This window comes from Anomaloglossus baeobatrachus, chromosome 10 (assembly GCF_048569485.1).
Source record: "Anomaloglossus baeobatrachus isolate aAnoBae1 chromosome 10, aAnoBae1.hap1, whole genome shotgun sequence".
Classification (NCBI taxonomy): Eukaryota; Metazoa; Chordata; class Amphibia; order Anura; family Aromobatidae; genus Anomaloglossus; species Anomaloglossus baeobatrachus.
Genome location: NC_134362.1, coordinates 2,213,887 through 2,238,553, shown reverse-complemented (window position 1 = coordinate 2,238,553; position 24,667 = coordinate 2,213,887).

Genomic DNA, 24,667 nt, shown 5'->3' with positions numbered 1-24,667 from the left:
ATACTCCATCCAGGACTGTATGCAGAATTTTTTTGCCCACCAAAAAAATGACGTGGGCTTCGCCATATTTTTGTATGCTAGCCAGGTACAGCAGGCAGCCACGGGCTGCCTCCAACCCCCAGTTGCCTATTTGTACCCGGCTGGGAACCAAAAATATAGGGAAGCCCGTTTTTTTTTAATTATTTCATGAAATAATTAAAAAACAAATGGCGTGGGCTTCGCCCCATTTTTGTGTCCAGCCGGGTACAACTAGGCAGCTGGGGATTGGAATCCGCAGCACAGGTTAGCCCGAGGTTTCTGGGCGCCTCTGCTGCGGATTTCAGTCCGCAGCCGTCCCAGAAAATGGCGCTCTCATAGAAGCGCCATCATCTGGCGCTGTATCCAACTCTTCCAACAGCCCTGGAGCCGGGTGGCTAGTTGGGTAATCATGAGTTAATACTGGCTTTGTTTTACTAGCCAGTATTAAGCCAGAGATTCTTAATGTCAGGCACGTTTGACCCGGCCATTAAGAATCTCCAATAAAGGGTTAAAAAAAAAACACCCCACAGAGAAAAAATACTTTAATAGAAATAAATACACAGACACATTAGAGACTCCATCTTTATTACCCCCTGTCAGCCCTCCACGATCCTGTTCTTCTGTCTTCTTTCTTTCTAGTGTTGTAGTAGTGACGATTGTAGTGAGGATGAGGTTCACCAGCTCATCACTTGGGGCTGGGGAACCTCATCCTCACTACAATCCTCACTAGTGTAGTACTAGTGACGATTGTAGTGAGGATGAGGTTCACCAGCTCATCACTTGGGGCTGGGGAACCTCATCCTCACTACAATCCTCACTACAATCGGGAAGCAGCGTGCAGCCTTCACTCCGTGAGTGATCAGTGCTGGCTGTCAGCGGTAACAGCGGTAACGCTGGCAGACGCGTTACCATAGCAACGGTGCTCTCGGAGCCGCGGTTAGCGGTGACGTCACCGCTAACTGTGTTGCTATGGCAACGGTGATCTCCGTTAATGACCGGCTGTGTCAGCCGGTCCCTAACGGAACGGGGAGTCGACCGTGTGCTAGAGCATGTCGCCGGTACACGGCGATACACATATGTGCACCGTGTACCGGAGAGATGCACTCGCAGATCCTACATGTCGCATCATAGTCATGTGACCAGTCTGTAGCCAATGAGATAATAGCCACGTGACTGGTCACATGGCTACTTTGACGTCACGATAGGTCCTGCATCTCTGCTGGCAGTGCCGTCACCGGGAGGATTCAGCGATCATCGGATGGAATAGCGGCAGGAGACAGAGTGCAGAAGGGATCGCGAGGACCGGTAAGTGTTATGGCAATGTTTATTAACTGTTTGTGTACATTTATAATGCATTTTTATGTGTTTGTGATTGCCTCCCATTATAGCCTATAGGTTCGAGTTTGGTTCGTCGAACGTTCGACGAACCGAACTCGAACGGGACCCCCGTTTGGCGAACCGACCTCGAGCCGAACCGCGACCGGTTCGCTCATCTCTAATTGTAAGGAATACATACTGGCTTGTGAAACTTGTGCTCGAGCCAAGGCACCCCGTACCCGCCCTGCCGGATTTCTCCAGTCCCTACCTACTCCAGTAAGCCCTTGGACACATCTCTCCATGGACTTGATCACTGCCCTTCCACCCTCAGAACGGAAGACTTGTATCTGGGTAGTAGTGGATAAATTCAGCAAACAGTGTCATTTTGTTCCTCTGTCCGGATTACCTAATTCTGAAACTCTTAGCAAGTTGTTTATTAGGCATATTGTGCGGTTACACGGGGTTCCGGAAAATTTTGTTTCTGACCGAGCAACAAAGTTTGTCTCGAAATTCTGGAGGGCGTTCAGTAAAAAGATCAATATAGAGTTATCTTTTTCATCTGCCTACCACCCAGAGACCAATGGTCAGACTGAACGTTCCAATCAAACCCTTGAACAATATCTCCGGTGTTATGTGTCTGAACGTCAGGCTGACTGGGTGGAATATCTGCCGCTAGCTGAGTTCGCTATCAATAATCAGTATCAGGAATCCATCCAGGCTACCCCCTTTTTCTGCAATTTAGGGTTGCATCCACGTTTTGGTTCTTTTTCTTCCACTGTGGTGGATACTCCTAAGGCTGAAATAACTGTGGACAAGCTGAAGGCTATCTGGTCGGAGGTGAAAGAGAACTTTGAAGGCAAAGGTTGGTCAAGCCTCCTCTGCTAATAAGAGACGTTCCAAGGGCCTTAGCCTTGGAATTGGGGACAAGGTATGGTTATCCACACGGAATATTAAACTCAAGGTCCCTTCTGCTAAGCTGGGTCCCAGATTTATAGGACCTTACGAGATAATCAAGGTCATTAACCCCACAGCTTTCTGCCTGCAACTCCCCTCGTCCTTTAATAATAATAATAATAATAATAATAATTTCTATTTCTATAGCACGAACATATTCCGCAGCGCTTTACAATTCAGAGGGGACATGTACAGACAATATGAGACAATACAAAAAAACAACATTAAGATACCAGGAGGAGTGAGGGCCCTGATTGTAAGCTTACAGTCTATGAGGAAATAGGGGAGGCACAAAAGGTGAATGGGGGGGGGGAAGCTTGTTATATACAGTATGGTCCAGCCATCGATTTAATAGGGGGTTCAAAAGCAGCTGCATGAACCCGTCATTGGCCAGAATTTATACAGATACAGGGGACAAAAATTGGAAGTAAATTTTTGGGAAGGGCAGAAAGGGACTAGATTAGATCAGGGCAGTGAGGTGATAGGCTAGTCTAAAGAAATTAGTTTTTAGGGCACGCTTAAAGGTGTGGATGTTGTGAATTAATCGGATTGCTCTTGGTAGTGTGTTCCAGAGCATAGGCATAGCTTGTGAGAAATCTTGAAGACTGGAGTGAGAGGTTCGAATTGTTGAGGATGTCAGTCTTAGGTCATTAGCAGAGCGGAGGGCACGGGTGGGATGATAGACAGAGATGAGGGAGGAGATGTAGGGTGGTGCAGAACCGTGGAGAGCTTTGTGAGTGAGAGTGATAAGTTTATGTTGGATTCTGTAGCGGATGGGCAACCAGTGCAATGACTGGCAAAGAGCAGAGGCATCAGTGAAGCGGTTGCAGAGGAAAATGATCCTGGCTGCGGCATTCAGAATGGATTGGAGAGGAGAGATTAGTAACAGGGAGACCAATTAGTAAAGAGTTACAATAATCCAGGCGAGAATGAATGAGAGCTTTAAGATATCAAATATGTTGCACAAGTCCCTCCTCAAGTTATATTGTGTCCCCATTCACCCAGTCAGGGCCCCCCCTCGTCCTGTTTTGGTTGAAGATAACTTGGAGTATGAGGTACAGAGAATACTTGATTCCCGTATTGTCAGAGGTGTGGTACAGTATTGGGTGCATTGGAGGGGTTACGGCTCTGAGGATGAGGAGAGGTCATGGATCCCTGCGAGCGATATTCATGCTAAGGGTCTGGTCCGTCTGTTTCACCTCCAATTTCCTGGCAAGCCGGGTTTTGAGGGTCCGGAGGCCCCTTGTGGAGGGGGGGGTACTGTTACGTCACCACCGGAGTCCGCTCCAGCGACTTCTGCTCCAATCGCCAGGCGACGCCGTGTTCCTGCTGTGGATGGTGCTGATGATGAGAGAGGAGTCGATGCCGGTGGGCGCAGGCTCCGTTCATCCACTGGGATGGGTTATCTTGGGATCTGCAGTACCACTGGCTGACTATAGGTGGCGTTTGTCTTCCAGCTGAAGTTACCATCATTCAGCTACCGCCAATGGGAAGACACCACACCCTTCTTAATTCCCCTCCTGTCTGCTGACCACTGCCAGAGATAGTTCTGATATTCTGGCTCCTCTTCTGTTTTGTGATTCTGGTGTTCTGACTTTTGCTTGTGTTCTGACTACCCTCCTGCCTGCTGTTTATGTACCTCACCGCCCGATCCAGATTTGACCTCTGCTACGTTTTCTGATTACGTCCTTGCCTGCCGATTCTGTCCCTGTTCTGCAATTCCTGGTTTGACTCTGCCTGACGACTACTCTCTCAGACTGCTGACTTCCACAGGTAGTGATCTCCAGGGCCCTGTGTAATTCCAAATCCCTGTATAGGGGTTAAAGAGTTTCAGGGTTCAGGGGTCCTGCTTGGTGAGTGGCTTCCCTCTAGCTTGTCCATTACAGCCCGTCTGAGTCTATAGATCCAGGCAGGCGTTACAGCACAATGCAGGAAAAAAGGAAGTGCGCCTGTGTGAAAGGTGAATAAAGTGCACAATGCAAAAGAAATTAAGTGCACCTACTCGAAAGTTGAAACAAATTGTGGACCGTGGGAATTTTTTTTTATTGCTCATGTGGATGTATCCAAGGAAAGAGACAGCTACATTGGCTCATTTTTCTACAGTAAGGAAGACTTCAACCATAGACTCGTGAAGAGAACGTTTCATCCTACAAACAGTGGGTGAATCAGAATTGCTTGCTTGTGACCTGGATTTACCGTTCTCTTTTTCTGAGGAAGACACTGCTAACACAACTGGAGATATCTCTCAAGGATGAATGTCACTACAACCTAGATGCAAGATTTGTATCTATCTACATGGATGAGTGACTATGCCCTAGGGGCCTGAGAATTAATCACAGTTCCTCATTCCCGTATCATGCCGGGTTCACCACTGAATGGGACTCTTTACTACTTAACTTCATGTAAGTCCTTTATTTAATTGAAATCTGGAATTTCTCAATACTAAATTACAAATTCGCCTCTTTCCTGGCAAAATCTACCTCCTTTTTGTATTTAAGTACCAACCCCAGTAGACCATTCAATGTTCTTGAAGTCCTCTCAAACTTATTTTTTTTTCCTCCACAACTAATAGTGCCGAAAGACACAAGGAGTCTTTTCCCACTTCTTAATTAATTCTACAGATCTTGATCTTTTGGCAGGAAAAACTAAAATTTTGAACCCTTTTGGTACTATATTATTTTTTATCTAGTTTTCCAAATATTTCAATTCCCACCATGATTTAATGTTATTCTTATAGGCTACCTAGCTCCTGAAACACCCCCAATGCTATTTTTTACACTACAGTATTGCCTGAAAAACTTCATGTTCAGAAAAAATATCCAGGGCTAGGGATGGGTGAACCTGAACTGTAGAGTTCGGGGTCCGTACCGAACACATGGTGTTCGTGCACACTACCCCGAACACGAGCTTTCTGGGATGTTCGTCTTACAGTTCGGGTCCAGGGGCTTTTAAAAAAAAAAAAAAAGCACGTTTTTAAAAAAAAACAACATTATCCTCATACTTACAGGTCCCGCGACACGTCCTGCAGACTGTGTCTCCCAGTGCTTCTACTACCGCGTCCATCCAATCATTGCTGTTCCCCCCGGTAAGCACCTCTGGCTAAAAAACCTGCCATGACCGTGACGTCATACCGATGTGACCAGTCAAGTGTGAATGTTGTATTACCTCATTGGCTACAGACTGGTCACGTAAGTATCAAAGGTCCTAGTGCTGGTCTTGGTGCGCCGTGATGCGAATGTCATCGCATCACGGCGCAAAATCTCCTGACGGCAGCAGGTCAGCTGCATTTATTTCCATGCAGGTGAGGCGCTGCTGTCGGGAGAGTGGGGTGATGCAATGCGAGACTCCACGAGTCATACCCTGACTGTCAGCCTGTTTCTTGCTCTGTACAGAGTGATTTTGCAGACCTGACATGGCTCTGTGCTTTTCACTATGTATAGACTGTGTCTGTGCACAGTGATGAAGTAGAGTTGACATTGCGCTTTGCTTCTCACTGTGTATATACTGTGTCTGTGCACAGTGATGAAGCTCACAATGCTGACCCAGTGGATTACGTCGGACTAAGGATTTTTTTTATAATAAAGATGGAGTCTCTAAATGTTTTTTTTTTGTTTTATTACTAACAAAAAAAATTCTCTGTGTTGTTGTTTTTTTTTTTTTTACTGTTTCCTAGAAATTCATGGTGGCCATGTCTAATTTGGTGTGACACCATGAATTTTGGGCTTAGTACCATCTGAGAATACAAAGCTGGTATTAACCCCTTTATTACCCTGCGAGCCACCGCCATCAGGGCTGCTGGACAAGCCGGGTAAAGAACATGGAAATGGCGCTAAGAAACAATGCGCCATTTCAAAGGGGTGTGGGCTGCCGAGAATCCCAGCCCCCAGCTGCCTGGCTTTACCTGACTGGCGATCAAAATACAGCGGGATCCCACACATTTGTTTTTTTAATTATTTTTTTAAAATAAAAAAAATTAATGGGCTTTCCTTTTATTTTGATTGCCAGCCAAGGTAGATCAGGCAGATGGGGGTGGATACCCGTAGCCGTCTGCTTTATCTGTGCTGAGAATCAAAAATACCGCGGACCGCTACGTCATTTTTTTTTAATGATTTATTTATTTTTACAGTACTGTGATGTCAGGCAATCAAAATACAGGGAAGCCCATTTTTTTAGTTATTTAAAAAAAATGCGTGGGCTCACGCTGCATTTTCTATTGCTAGCTAAGGGAAATCCAAGCAGCTACTGGCTGCTAACCCTCACTGCTTGGTGTTATCTTTACTGGCAATGGAAAATCCAGGGAAGCCTTTTTTTTGTTTGTTTTTTGCCAAAAAAACTAAAAAAAAATTACGTGGGCTTCGCCATATTTTTGTATGCTAGCCAGGTACAGCAGGCAGCTACGGGCTACCCCCAACACCCAGCTGCCTGTTTGTACCTGGCTGGGAATCAAAAATACAGGGAAGCCCTTTTTTTAATTTCATGAATTTCATGAAATAATTAAAAAAACAACATCGGCTTCGCCCAATTTTTCTGTCCAGCTAGGTACAACTAAGCAGCTGGGGATTGGAATCCTCAGTGCAGGTTGTTTCAAGCTTTCTGGGCCCCCCCCATTGCAAATTGCAGTCCGCAGCCGCCCCAGAAAATGGCGCGTTCATAGAAGCTCCATCTTCTGGGCTGTAGCCAACTTCTCCAGCGCCCCTGGTGCCAGGTAGCACGCTGGGTAATCAGGGGTTAATACCAGCTTTGTTTTACTAGCTAGTATTAAGCCAGAGATTCTTAATGTCAGACAAGTTTGACCCGGCCTTTAAGAATCTCCAATAAAGGGTTAAAAAAAGACACCACACAGAGAAAAAATACTTTATTAGAAATAAATACACAGACACATTAGAGACTCCATGTTTATTACTCCCTCTCACCCCTCCACAATCCTGGTCTTCTGTCTTCTTTCTCCTTCAACCCATTCAGCTCTGCTATATCAGACAGCACAGGGGAGGAAGAATGCTTCTGCTGCCCTGTGCTGTGTAATCACTCAATGAGTGAGCAGAGGCTGCGAGTTGGTAAGCGGTGATGTCACCACTTCCACCGTTGCCATAGTAACCTGATGGGCGGGTTACTATAGCAACGGTGAACTCCGATCACCTGATTCCCGGTGCCACTATTTATCACCGGCTGTTGCAGCCAATCCCTGCCTGTGGGCAGACTCTATAAAGAGTGCCAACATGCAGGCACGGTGAGCCGAGCACGTGCCCGAGCATCTCGCCGGTACACAGCACTCGCCGAGTATACTGAGTACTGAGATGCTCGGGCGAGCACCGCGTACCAGCGAGATGCATTGACAGGACCTAGCATGACGTCATAGCCATGTGACCAGTCTGTAGCCAATGAGATAATACAACATCACACGTGACTGGTCACATGCTATGATGTCACGGAAGGTCCTTTGGTTCCCGGGCGGCACAGCGATGATCGTACTAGGAAGGAGAAGCGGCGGGAGACAGAGTCTGCAGGACGTGTCGCGGGACCTGTAAGTATAATCATAATGTTTATTATTAACTGTATTCTTTATTTTACAGTCCCCACGCCCCATCATATAACTAAAGTCCAAGTTCGGGGTTCGGACGCAAATTCACGTTATATCAGAACCTGAACGTAAACTTTACAAAATGTTCGGGCGAGGCTCCCGAACACTGAACATCGGGGGGGTTCGCACATCCCTATCCAGGGCATCTTGTAATATCCCTAAAACTGCCATATATAGAAGGGGTGTTTGTCAATCACAGTAAAAGATGTTGATTCATGCTTTGTTGAATGTAAATCTCACAGAAGAATCTAAAACACAAATTTTTATTGAAAAAAGCCTAAAAATTGGAGAAATAGCCTCCTTTATATCAAAAAGATACAAAACACCCAAAACATCACTAACCACAAAATATATAAATTATCCTGTGCAGCTTATATCCCAGTATTCCCCAAACCACTGGTAATATTGTATTCACAATACAGAGGTAAGGTAAACCTCTATCTATGAACCAATATACACCAAAGGAACAGTGCCTTGCAAAAGTATTCGGCCCCTTGAATTTTTCAACCTTTTCCCACATTTCAGGCTTCAAACATAAAGATCAAATGTAATGTTCTGGTGAAGAATCAACAACAAGTGACACAATTGTGAAGTTGAAGGAAATGTATTGCTTATTTTAAACTTTAAAAAAAATAATAACTGAAAATTGTGGCGTGCAATATTATTCATCCCCTTTACTTTCAGTGCAGAAACTCACTCCAGAAGGTGATTGAGGGTCTCTGAATGATGCAATGTTGTCCTAAATGACTGATGATGATAAATATAAGCCCCTGTGTGTAATCAAGTCTCTGTATAATGCCCCTGCTCTGTGATACTTAAATAGATAATAAAACAAGCGCACTATGAGAAGCACCCGTGGAATCCTTTTTAACGTTTATAATATTAGAATTGCTCACCTTTGTTGGTTGTGCGCCCCCGCACAACTTCAGTGTAAGTGTCAGGTTTCCGGGTTTTCCAGTTCTCTTTTGAAAGAGCTTGCCCTCAGTTAACATGGAGTTTAATGTTCTGTTGCCCTACTTCCTGTCCAGCTGCTTAAAAGGCCGCCTCTAAGCTTAGTCCAGTGCCTGAGTATACTGCTTGCTGTGTGCTCCTGCTTTGCTGCTTCTACTTCCTGATTGCCTTTTGGATCCTTCTGAAAGACTACCGACAGACTCTGGACCATACCCGGTTTCTTCAAGCTGTGCCCGGACTCCGTCTGCCGTCTTTGGTCAGCACTTCTGCCCGGTTCCTTCTGGTTCGTAACCACTCCGGACTATCATCCCGTACGGACACTCCTGGACTTTTACCACTTGCCCCTTGTGTCCCGGCTGCTGCGCATTTAGGCCTTCCGGGGTGATTGCCGGACAGTCCCTGTATAGGGGTTCGCTCTGGTGGTCTCCCTGGGGGAGTCCGGTGCGTGGCCCCGGGAATCCCCTTCGCTCCGTTTCGGGAAGGTATTTCGTGTGTGTTCTACTGTGTTTGTTCCGTTGTGTATCTACCGTGGTTACATGTTATAAACATCTTGTACCAAGAACTCGTCTCTGGTGGTCATTGCCCTAACGCTATCGAAATCCTCAGAACATACAATAGTATTACAGTAAGCTTATCAGACTAGAGTTCCTCCCAACAGATCCTGTGTCCAGGCTTCAGGAGTCCAGATTTAGGGTATCAATGTCGGCTACTGATTTCCACCGGCACCATGGAATTCAGGTTTTTGTTCCTCAATCCTCCAGCTTACCAGCTGGGTTTTTTGATATGTCAGCAGGTCCTTTGCAGCTATTACCGATTCCCAATAGGGAGGGGGTATATGGATAATTCTTTCGGTCTATATATAGCGCAATAAGGATATTTGCTGGTGATAGTTATTTAAACTTTATTAATTAGGCACTCCTATTATTACAACACGTTTCAGCAGAATTGCTTTCATCAGGTCAGGTCAATTCTGCTGAAACGCGTTGTAATAATAGGAGTGCCTAATTAATAAAGTTTAAATAACTATCACCAGCAAATATCCTTATTGCGCTATATATAGACCGAAAGAATTATCCATATACCTGCTCTGTGATAGTCTCAGTGTTCTGTATAAAGCGCAGAGAGCATCATGAAGACCAAGGAACACAACAGGCAGGTCCGTGATTCTGTTGTGGAGAAGATTAAAGCCGGATTTGGTTACAAAAAAATTTCCAAAACTTTAAACATCCCAAGAAGCACTGTGCAAGTGATTATATTTAAATGGAAGGAGAATCATACCACTGCAAATCTACCAAGACCCGGCCGACCATCCAAACTTTCATCTCACACAAGGAGAAGACTGATCAGAGATGCAGCCAAGAGGCCCATGATCCCTCTGGATGATCTGCAGAGATCTACAGCTGAGGGGGGAGAGTCTGTCCATAGGACAACAATCAGTCATACACTGCACAAATCTGGCCTTTATGGAAGAGTGGCAAGAAGAAAGCCATTTCTCAAAGATATTCATTAAAAGTGTCATTTAAAGTTTGCCACAAGCCACCTGGAGACACCAAACATGTGAAAGAAGGTGCTCTGCTCAGAGGAAACCAAAATCACACTATTTGGGCACAATGCCAAACGATAAAAGCAACACAGCTCATCACCCTGAACTCACCATCCCCACTGTCAAACGTGGTGGCAGCATCATGGTTTGGGCCTACTTTTCTTTAGCAGGGACAGGGAAGATGATTAAAATTGATGGGAAGATGGATGGAGCCAAATACAGGACCATTCTTGAAGAAAACCTGTTGGAGTCTGCAAAAGACCTGAGACTGGGACGGAGATTTGTCTTCCAACAAGAAAATGATCCCAAACATAAAGCAAAATCTACAATGGAATGGTTCACAAATAACCATATCCAGGTGTTAGAATGGCCAAGTCACAGCCCAGACCTGAACCCAATCGAGAACCTGTGGAAAGAGCTGAAAACTGCTGTTCACAAACGCCTCCATCCAACCTCACTCAGCTCCAGCTGTTTACAAAGGAAGAATGCGCGAGAATTTCAGTCTCTCCATGTGCAAAACTGATAGACACATACCCCAAGAGACTTGTGCTGTAATCGCAGAAAAAGGGGCGCTACAAAGTATTCACTTACAGGGGATGAATAATATTGCACGCCCCAATTTTCAGTTATTTATTTTAAAAGTTTAAAATAAGCAATAAATTTCCTTCATCTTCACAATTGTGTCACTTGTTGTAGATTCTTCACCAGAACATTAACATTTTATCTTTATGTTTGAAGCCTGAAATGTGGAAAAAGGTTGAAAAATTAAAGGGGACCCAATACTTTCGCAAGGCACTGTAATCCTTGCCTATATTACATCAACTGAAATGTCATTGGTTCTGGTAGTCCACTAGTCCGTGAATCAAGTGATTATGACTACACATAGGATCAGTGACCACACACAGTGATTGTGACTGCACACAGGATTAGTGATCACACACAGTGATTGTGACTACACACAGGATTAGTGATCACACACAGTGATTGTGACTACACACAGGGTTAGTGATCACACACACAGTGATTGTGACTACACACAGGATTAGTGACCACACAGTGATTGTGACTACACTCAGGATTAGTGATAACACAAAGTGATTGTGACTACGCTCACGATTAGTGACCACACAGTGATTGTGACTACACACAAGATTAGTGATCTCACACACAATGATGGTTACTGCACACAGGATTAGTTTTCACACACAGTGATTGTGACTACACACAGGATTAGTGATTACACACAGTGATTGTGACTACACACAGGATTAGTGATCACACACAGTGATTGTGACTACACACAGGATTAGTGATCACACACAGTGATTGTGACTACACACAGGATTAGTGACCACACACTGATTGTGACTACACACAGGATTAGTGACCATACACAGTGATTGTGACTACACACAGGATTAGTGACAACACATAGTGATTGTAACTACACACAGGATTAGTGATCACACACAGTGATTGTGACTACACACAGGATTGGTGACCACACAGTGATTGTGACTACACACAGGATTAGTGATCACACACAGTGATTGTGACTACACACAGGATTAGTGATCACACACAGTGATTGTGACTACACACAGGATTAGTGATAACACAAAGTGATTGTGACTACACACAGGATTAGTGATCACACACAGTGTTTGTGACTACACACAGGATTAGTGACCACACAGTGATTGTGACTACACACAGAATTAGTGACCACACACAGTGATTGTGACTACACTCAGGATTAGTGACAACACATAGTGATTGTGACTACACACAGGATTAGTGACAACACATAGTGATTGTGACTACACACAGGATTAGTGACAACACATAGTGATTGTGACTACACTCAGGATTAGTGACAACACACAGGATTAGGTTTTTTTTTAATCCAATCAATTTTTTATTGTAGGAAGTTACATTCCAAAAAAAAGGAGAAATTCAGGTATCATTGGCAATAATACACAAACAGGACAACGCTGTAACATGTGGTAGTAACACCTTTGATTATGATTCACATTTCCTGTCACACCACCACCAATCATGTCTGATGCAAGTTGCAACTTTTTTAGGTTAATCAATACCCAATACGTATAGAGTCAACCTACCAATTTACTCTTTAATCCTCAAAATGAGGGATCCAAACAACCAGAACCAGAGAGTAAGAAAGGAAGATAAGAAAAGGGAGGGGAGAGAGAGGTGGGGGAGATGGATGGTTGCAAGCAACCAGGGAGGGGGAGGGGGGAGGGAGGGAATTGGATGGCGTTTCGGGGTAGCCCGAGCAGTAACAACAGCAGAGTTTTAAACACCTTGAATAATGACGTGGTATGGGTGAACTCCCTGCGTAACACACACTTTGACCCTATTTGACCCGTTTTTAATTATCAACAGTTTGCCCTGGAAACAGATGCCTGACAGGGGATGCATATACAGAGTTTAGCCACGTGTCCCAAATGTGAAGTATTTTGTTTTTGGCGCGGATGGAGTGAGCCAGACAGAACTCGTATTGGCATTGGAGATTAATTCGGTTATATAGTTCAACTAATGTAGGCGTCTTTGGGGATTTCCAGTGCAAACTTATGCAATATCTGGCAGCTACTAGAATGTGAACTAATAAACCCCTGGATTCCCAAGAGAACTCCTCTATACCCACGTTTAGCACTGCCAGAGCCGGATTCGGATTAATAGGATTGCCTGTCAGCTCACCCATCAGGCCAAACACCTCCAACCAGAACGAGAAAACCTTGGGACAAGCCCACCAGCAGTGACCAAGAGTGCCCCTTTGGAGGCAGCCCTTCCAACAATGTGGCGAATAATTTGGGAGGAACTGTGCTAAGTTGGCTGGGGACCGATACCATCGCAGGTGTACTTTTTTCAGTTGCTCCAGATGATTTATACACTTGGAATATTTTTGGATATTTGCTGATGCCGAGTGCCAGTTTGAAGGAGAGGTAGAGACACTCAACTCCACGTCCCATTTATTCATATAAGGAGATTTTTGCTCTTCGGGGGGTTATTGAGCCATTTGTATGTCGAGGAGATACCTTTGGATTTAATTATCTTTTTAAATACCAAAGCTTTTGTTGTAGGTAACAGAGGCTTTGACTTTGGAGGAAATTTAGAGGCCAGAAAATGACTAATTTGGATGTGTTGATAGAAACAGCCCTTTAAAGAGGGGTGTTCCCATACTATTTCATTAAAGGGGTTAACACCCAAATCAGAGTATAGATCCGCCAGCACTGTAATGCCCGATCCCTCCCACCTGGCCAGATTCAAAAAGGGGATTTGAGATTCCAACGACTTGAGGGAAATCTCTGAAAGAGGAATCTGAATCTTATGAATCAAGTCATTTCGCCAGACCTCCAGGGAGGCTGACATGGTGGGAACACACGGGGAGAACCGTGAACGGCTCAAATATTCTGCTTCCATCATTCTTCTGACCGAGCCCTGGCGGGACAGGAAATTTTCAATCTGACCCCATCTATGTGAATTACCTGGACGCCACCATTCCTTTAGTGATTCAATTAGTAAGGCTTTATAATATGCCGTTATGTTTGGGGTGCCCAATCCCCCTAAGTCATATGGGGGGTATAACACTTTACCTGCGACCCTAGCCCTTTTATTACCCCAGACAAATTTGTTCGTCAACGATTGAAGTTTCATCAGGGTTTTGTGAGAAATTTTGATGGGAAGGCATCTGAGCACATACAATATTTTGGGTAAGAAAACCATTTTAAAAGGACTGTATCCTGGCCATCCAGGACAATGATATTTTTTCATACCTTCCCAATTCCTTTTCTAAATTTTGGATCAGAGGTTCCAAATTTTCTTTAATTAACATCTGCGATGGTGTCAGCTTAATACCCAAATAAGGTATCCCCCTGTCGCACCATTTGAATTGAAAGGCCCCCTCCAGCGCACTCCTGGCCTCCGCCGGTACATTAAACGGCAGTATCAAAGACTTTGCCGCATTAAACTTATAATACGACACTTTAGAAAAGTTTGATAATGTGTTCACCACTGCTGGAATCGACACTGCAAGGTTAGAACAGGAAATTATCACATCGTCTGCGTATAAACCAAGTTTATGTTCAAATTCCCCATCTCTTATACCAGAAATGGCTATGTTTTTTCGTATAGCTTCCGCCAGAGGTTCTACCACTAAAGCAAAAATAGCGGGAGACAATGGACACCCCTGGCGGGTGCCATGACTTATTTGAAATTTAGATGACAGAAACCCCGATGCCAACACTGACGCATTTGGGTAAGAGTAGAGGGCTAGAATGGATGACTTGATTTTCCCCAAGAACCCGAATTTTGTTAGAACTCTCCCCAGGTATCCCCAGTGCACCCTGTCAAAGGCTTTTTCAGCATCAAGAGACAGGAATGCACTGGGTTCACCCGATATCTCCACCAGTCCAATCAAGTCAAGCATCCGTCTGGTGCCATCCTTAGATTGCCTGCCTGTCACAAACCCAACTTGGTCTGGAGCCACTAAGGTCGGGATCACTTTATGAAGTCTATCTGCCACTAGTTTGGCATAAATTTTAACATCACAATTTAGGAGTGAAATGGGCCTAAAATTACCCGGGGTGTCTGCAGGTTTCCCTGGCTTTGGTAGCGTGATAATTATCGCTTCTAAGTTGTCTGGGGAAATTGACCCTTTATTTTGCCAAAAGTTGAAGGTTTTTGACATAAAGGGGGACAGAGTGGATGTAAATTGTTTGTAATATTCGTATGGCAGCCCATCGGGGCCCGGGGCAGAGTTAGACTTAGTCATTTTGATGGCACCTAGGATTTCATGTGTAGTAAAGGGAAGAGTAAGTTTCTCTAATTACTCATCTGAGACCCGGGGAAGATCCAGGGTGTCTAGGAAACCCTGTATATCCACTTGAGTCGGCTGTGACGTATTGGAATCATATTTTAGATTATACAGGGCCTCATAGTATTTCGCAAATGCTTCTGCTATTTCAATGGGATGTCTACTGATTGTTCCGTTTGGGTCCCTGAGGAATTCTATTTTAGATTGGATCTCACGTTTTTTCGTCCTTCTTGCCAATAAGGACCCCGCTCTATCCCCCATAGCATAAAATGTCGATCTATTTTTTTTAAGATTATGTTCGTATTTTTGCAGGAGTAGGGATCTTAATTGGAATCTATGGGTTACAATTTCTTTAGTCAAGTTAGGGGATGCTTTGGCTTTATTCAGGGATTCAAGGTGATGAATACGGGTTAATATATATTTAATATCTGCGCCTTTTTTCCGTTTTTGGATGGAGGCTATTTTTATGAGCTGCCCTCTGACTACGGCTTTATGAGCAGCCCACAGGGTCTCGTCAGAAATTTCCCCATTATTATTAAGTTTAAAATATTCTGTTAACACTGACTCTACTACATCATGTACCTTCTGCCTACCAAGCAAGCTGGTATTCAGTCTCCACCTAGGGGAATTTTGAACATTAAAGCTACCCTGAACAGACAAAGAGATCGGCGCATGATCTGTCCAAGTAATTAAACCAATAACACACAGGATTAGTGATAACACAAAGTGATTGTGACTACACTCACGATTAGTGACCACACAGTGATTGTGAATACACACAAGATTAGTGATCTCACACACAATGATGGTTACTGCACACAGGATTAGTTTTCACACACAGTGATTGTGACTACACAGAGGATTAGTGATTACACACAGTGATTGTGACTACACACAGGATTAGTGATTACACACAGTGATTGTTACTGCACACAGGATTAGTGATTACACACAGTGATTGTGACTACACACAGGATTAGTGATCACACACAGTGATTGTGACTACACACAGGGTTAGTGATCACACATAGTGTTTGTGACTACACACAGGATTAGTGATCACACACAGTGATTGTGACTACACACAGGATTAGTGACCACACACAGTGATTGTGACTACACACAGGATTAGTGATTACACACAGTGATTGTGACTACACACAGGATTAGTGACCACACACAGTGATTGTGACTACACACAGGATTAGTGACCACACAGTGATTGTCACTACACTCAGGATTAGTGATCACACACAGTGATTGTGACTACACACAGGATTAGTGATCACACACAGTGATTGTGACTACACACAGGGTTAGTGATCACACATAGTGTTTGTGACTACACACAGGATTAGTGATCACACACAGTGATTGTGACTACACACAGGATTAGTGACCACACACAGTGATTGTGACTACACACAGGATTAGTGATTACACACAGTGATTGTGACTACACACAGGATTAGTGACCACACACAGTGATTGTGACTACACACAGGATTAGTGACCACACACAGTGATTGTGACTACACACAGGATTAGTGATAACACAAAGTGATTGTGACTACACTCACGATTAGTGACCACACAGTGATTGTGAATACACACAAGATTAGTGATCTCACACACAATGATGGTTACTGCACACAGGATTAGTTTTCACACACAGTGATTGTGACTACACAGAGGATTAGTGATTACACACAGTGATTGTGACTACACACAGGATTAGTGACCACACAGTGATTGTCACTACACTCAGGATTAGTGATCACACACAGTGATTGTGACTACACACAGGGTTAGTGACCACACAGTGATTGTCACTACACTCAGGATTAGTGATCACACACAGTGATTGTTACTGCACACAGGATTAGTGATTACACACAGTGATTGTGACTACACACAGGATTAGTGATCACACACAGTGATTGTGACTACACACAGGGTTAGTGATCACACATAGTGTTTGTGACTACACACAGGATTAGTGATCACACACAGTGATTGTGACTACACACAGGATTAGTGACCACACACAGTGATTGTGACTACACACAGGATTAGTGATTACACACAGTGATTGTGACTACACACAGGATTAGTGACCACACACAGTGATTGTGACTACACACAGGATTAGTGACCACACAGTGATTGTCACTACACTCAGGATTAGTGATCACACACAGTGATTGTGACTACACACAGGATTAGTGATTACACACAGTGATTGTGACTACACACAGGATTAGTGATCACACACAGTGATTGTGACTACACACAGGGTTAGTGATCACACATAGTGTTTGTGACTACACACAGGATTAGTGATCACACACAGTGATTGTGACTACACACAGGATTAGTGACCACACACAGTGATTGTGACTGCACACAGGATTAGTGATCACACACAGAGATTGTGACTACACACAGGATTAGTGATCACACACAGTGATTGTGACTACACACAGGGTTAGTGATCACACACACAGATTGTGACTACACACAGGGTTAGTGATCACACACACAGTGATTGTGACTACACACATGATTAGTGATCACACAGTGATTGTGACTACACTCAGGATTAGTGATAACACAAAGTGATTGTGACTACACTCACGATTACTGACCACACAGTGATTGTGACTACACACAAGATTAGTGATCTCACACACAATGATGGTTACTGCACACAGGATTAGTTTTTCACACACAGTGATTGTGACTACACACAGGATTAGTGATCACACACAGTGATTGTGACTACACACAGGATTAGTGACCACACAGTGATTGTTACTGCACACAGGATTAGTGACCAAACACAGTGATTGTGACTACACACAGGATTAGTGACCACACACAGTGATTGTGACTACACACAGGATTAGTGACCATACACAGTGATTGTGACTACACACAGGATTAGTGACAACACATAGTGATTGTAACTACACACAGGATTAGTGATCACACACAGTGATTGTGACTACACACAGAATTAGTGATCACACACAGTGAATGTGACTACACACAGGATTAGTGACCATACTCAGGATTAGTGACAACACACAGGATTAGTGATCACACAAAGTGATTGTGACTACACACAGGGTTAGTGATCACACACAGTGATTGTGACTGCACACAGGATTAGTGATCACACACAGTGATTGTGACTACACACAGGATTAGTGATCACACAGTGATTGTGACTACACACAGGATTAGTGATCACACACAGTGATTGTGACTACACACAGGATTAGTGATCACACAAAGTGATTGTGACTACACACAGGATTAGTGATCACACACAGTGATTGTGACTACACACAGGATTAGTGATCACACAAAGTGATTGTGACTACACACAGGGTTAGTGATCACACACAGTGATTGTGACTACACACAGGATTAGTGATCACACACTGTGATTGTTACTGCACACAGGATTAGTGACCACACACAGTGATTGTGACTACACTCAGGATTAGTGACAACACATAGTGATTGTGACTACACACAGGATTAGTGATCACACACAGTGATTGTTACTGCACACAGGATTAGTGACCACACACAGTGATTGTGACTACACTCAGGATTAGTGACCACACACAGTGATTGTGACTACACTCAGGATTAGTGACAACACATAGTGATTGTGACTACACACAGGATTAGTAACCACACAGTGATGGTTACTACACACATGATTAGTGACCACACACAGTGATTGTTACTGCACACAGGATTAGTGATCACACACAGTGATTGTTACTGCACACAGGATTAGTGATCACACACTGTGATTGTGACTACACACAGGATTAGTGATCACACAGTGATTGTGACTACACACAGGATTAGTGATCACACACAGTGATTGTGACTACACACAGGATTAGTGACAACACATAGTGATTGTAACTACACACAGGATTAGTGATCACACACAGTGATTGTGACTACACACAGGATTAGTGATCACACACAGTTATTGTGAGTGACTACACTCAGGATTAGTGATCACACACAGTGATTGTTACTGCACACAGGATTAGTGATCACACACTGTGATTGTGACTACACACAGGATTAGTGATCACACAGTGATTGTGACTGCACACAGGATTAGTGATCACACACAGTGATTGTGACTACACACAGGATTAGTGACCACACAGTGATTGTGACTACACACAGGATTAGTGACCACACAGTGATTATGACTACACACAGTATTAGTGACCACACACAGTTATTGTGAGTGACTACACACAGGATTAGTGATTACACACAGTGATTATGACTACACACAGGATTAGTGATCACACTAAGTGATTGTGACTACACAAAGGATTAGTGATTACACACAGCAATTGTGACTACATACAGGATTAGTGACCACACACAGTGAATGTGACTACACACAGGATTAGTGATCACACACCGTGATGGTTACTGCACACAGGATTGATTACAACACACAGTGATTGTGACTGCACACAGGATTAGTGACCACACACAGTGATTGTGACTACACACAGGATTAGAGACCACACAGTGATTGTGACTACACACAGGATTAGTGATCACACACAGTGATTGTGACTACACACAGAATTAGTGACCACACACAGTGATTGTGACTGCACACAGGATTAGTGATCACACACAGTGATTGTGACTACACACAGGATTAGTGATCACACACAGTTATTGTGAGTGACTACACTCAGGATTAGTGATCACACACAGTGATTGTTACTGCACACAGGATTAGTGATCACACACTGTGATTGTGACTACACACAGGATTAGTGATCACACAGTGATTGTGACTGCACACAGGATTAGTGATCACACACAGTGATTGTGACTACACACAGGATTAGTGACCACACAGTGATTGTTACTGCACACAGGATTAGTGACCAAACACAGTGATTGTGACTACACACAGGATTAGTGACCACACACAGTGATTGTGACTACACACAGGATTAGTGACCATACACAGTGATTGTGACTACACACAGGATTAGTGACAACACATAGTGATTGTAACTACACACAGGATTAGTGATCACACACAGTGATTGTGACTACACACAGAATTAGTGATCACACACAGTGAATGTGACTACACACAGGATTAGTGACCATACTCAGGATTAGTGACAACACACAGGATTAGTGATAACACACAGTGATTGTGACTACACACAGGATTAGTGACCACACACAGTGATTGTGACTACACACAGGATTAGTGACCATACACAGTGATTGTGACTACACACAGGATTAGTGACAACACATAGTGATTGTGACTGCACACAGGATTAGTGATCACACACTGTGATTGTGACTACACACAGGATTAGTGATCACACAGTGATTGTGACTACACACAGGATTAGTGATCACACACAGTGATTGTGACTACACACAGGATTAGTGATCACACAAAGTGATTGTGACTACACACAGGATTAGTGATCACACACAGTGATTGTGACTACACACAGGATTAGTGATCACACAAAGTGATTGTGACTACACACAGGGTTAGTGATCACACACAGTGATTGTGACTACACACAGGATTAGTGATCACACACTGTGATTGTTACTGCACACAGGATTAGTGACCACACACAGTGATTGTGACTACACTCAGGATTAGTGACAACACATAGTGATTGTGACTACACACAGGATTAGTGATCACACACAGTGATTGTTACTGCACACAGGATTAGTGACCACACACAGTGATTGTGACTACAATCAGGATTAGTGACCACACACAGTTAATGTGACTACACACAGGATTAGTGATCACACACCGTGATGGTTACTGCACACAGGATTGATTACAACACACAGTGATTGTGACTGCACACAGGATTAGTGACCACACACAGTGATTGTGACTACACACAGGATTAGAGACCACACAGTGATTGTGACTACACACAGGATTAGTGATCACACACAGTGATTGTGACTACACACAGAATTAGTGACCACACACAGTGATTGTGACTGCACACAGGATTAGTGATCACACACAGTGATTGTGACTACACACAGGATTAGTGATCACACACAGTTATTGTGAGTGACTACACTCAGGATTAGTGATCACACACAGTGATTGTTACTGCACACAGGATTAGTGATCACACACTGATTGTGACTACACACAGGATTAGTGATCACACAGTGATTGTGACTGCACACAGGATTAGTGATCACACACTGTGATTGTGACTACACACAGGATTAGTGATCACACACAGTTATTGTGACTACACACAGGGTTAGTGATCACACACAGTGATTGTGACTACACACGGGATTAGTGATCACACACAATGATTGTGACTACACACAGGATTAGTGATCACACACAGTGATTGTGACTACACACAGGATTAGTGATCACACAGTGATTGTGACCACACACAGGATTAGTGACCACACACAGTTATTGTGAGTGACTACACTCAGGATTAGTGATCACACACAGTGATGGTTACTGCACACAGGATTGATTACAACACACAGTGATTGTGACTGCACACAGGATTAGTGACCACACACAGTGATTGTGACTACACACAGGATTAGAGACCACACAGTGATTGTGACTACACACAGGATTAGTGATCACACACTGTGATTGTGACTACACACAGGATTAGTGACCACACAGTGATTGTGACTACACACAGTGATTGTGACTACACACAGGATTAGTGATCACACACAGTGATTGTGACTACACACAGGATTAGTGATCACACAAAGTGATTGTGACTACACACAGGATTAGTGACCACACAGTGATTATGACTACACACAGGATTAGTGCTCACACACAGTGATTGTGACTACACAGGATTAGTGATCACACACAGTGATGGTTACTGCACACAGGATTAGTGATAACACACAGTGATTGTGACTACACACAGGATTAGTGACCACACACAGTGATTGTGACTACACTCAGGATTAGTGATAACACACAGTGATTGTGACTACACACAGGATTAGTGATCACACACAGTGATTTTGATTACACACAGGGTTAGTGATCACACACAGTATTTGTGACTACACACAGTATTAGTGACCACACAGTGATTGTGACTACACACAGGATTAGTGATCACACAGTGATTGTGACTACACAAAGAATTAGTGATTACACACTGATTGTGACTACACACAGGATTAGTGATTACACAGTGATTGTGACTACACACAGGATTAGTGATTACACACAGTGAATGTGACTACACACAGTGATTGTGACTACACACAGGATTAGTGATCACACAGTGATAGTGACTACACACATGATTAGTGATCACACACAGTGATTGTGACTACACACAGGATTAGTAACCACACAGTGATGGTTACTACACACATGATTAGTGACCACACACAGTGATTGTTACTGCACACAGGATTAGTGATCACACACAGTGATTGTGACTACACACAGGATTAGTGATCACACACAGTGATTGTGACTACACACAGGATTAGTGATCACACAGTGTTTGTGACCACACACAGGATTAGTGACCACACACAGTTATTGTGAGTGACTACACTCAGGATTAGTGATCACACACAGTGATTGTTACTGCACACAGGATTAGTGACCATACACAGTGATTGTGACCACACTCAGGATTAGTGACAACACACAGGATTAGTGACCACACAGTGATTGTGACTACACACAGGATTAGTGATGACACACAGTGATTGTGACTACACACAGGGTTAGTGATCACACACACAGTGATTGTGACTACACACAGGATTAGTGACCACACACAGTGATTGTGACTACACACATGATTAGTGATCACACACAGTGATTGTGACTACACACAGGTTAAGTGATCACACACAGTGATTGTGACTACATACAGGATTAGTGATCACACACAGTGATTGTGACTACACACAGGATTAGTGACCACACAGTGATTGTTACTGCACACAGGATTAGTGATTACACACAGTGATTGTGACTACACATAGGATTAGTGACCACACACAGTGATTGTGACTACACACAGGATTAGTGATCACACAGTGATTGTGACTACACACAGGATTAGTGACCACACAGTGATTGTGACTACACACAGGATTAGGGACCACACAGTGATTGTGACTACACACAGGATTAGTGATCACACACAGTGATTGTGACTACACACAGGGTTAGTGATCACACACACAGTGATTGTGACTACACACAGGATTAGTGACCACACACAGTGATTGTGACTACAAAAAGGATTAGTGATCACACACGTAATTGTGACTACACACAGGATTAGTGATCACACACAGTGATTGTGACTACACACAGGATTAGTGATCACACAGTGATTGTGACTACACACAGGATTAGTGATCACACAGTGATTGCGACTACACAAGGTATTAGTGATTACACACAGTGATTTTGACTACACAGGATTAGTGATCACACAAACTGATTGTGACTACACACAGGATTAGTGATCACACACAGTGATTGTAACTACACACAGGATTAGTGACCACACAGTGATTGTTACTGCACACAGTATTAGTGATTACACACAGTGATTGTGACTACACACAGGATTAGTGACCACACAGTGATTGTGACTACACACAGGATTAGTGACCACACACAATGATTGTGACCACACACAGTGATTGTGACTACACACAGGATTAGTGATGACACACACAGTGATTGTGACTACACACAGGATTAGTGACCACACACAGTGATCGTGACTACACACAGGATTAGTGACCACACACAGTGATTGAGACTACACACAGGATTAGTGATCATACACAGTGATTGTGACTACACACAGGATTAGTGATTATACACAGTGATTGTGACTACACACAGGATTAGTGACCACACACAGTGATTGGGACTACACACAGGATTAGTGATCACACAGTGATTGTGACTACACACAGGATTAGTGATCACACAGTGATTGTGACTGCACACAGGATTAGTGATCACACACAGTGATTGTGACTACACACAGGATTAGTGATTACACACAGTGATTATGACTACACACAGTATTAGTGACCACACACAGTTATTGTGAGTGACTACACACAGGATTAGTGATTACACACAGTGATTATGACTACACACAGGATTAGTGATCACACTAAGTGATTGTGACTACACAAAGGATTAGTGATTACACACAGCAATTGTGACTACACACAGGATTAGTGACCACACACAGTGAATGTGACTACACACAGGATTAGTGATCACACACAGTGATTGTGACTACACAAAGGATTAGTGATCACACACACAGTGATTGTGACTACACACAGGATTAGTGACCACACACAGTGATTGTGACTA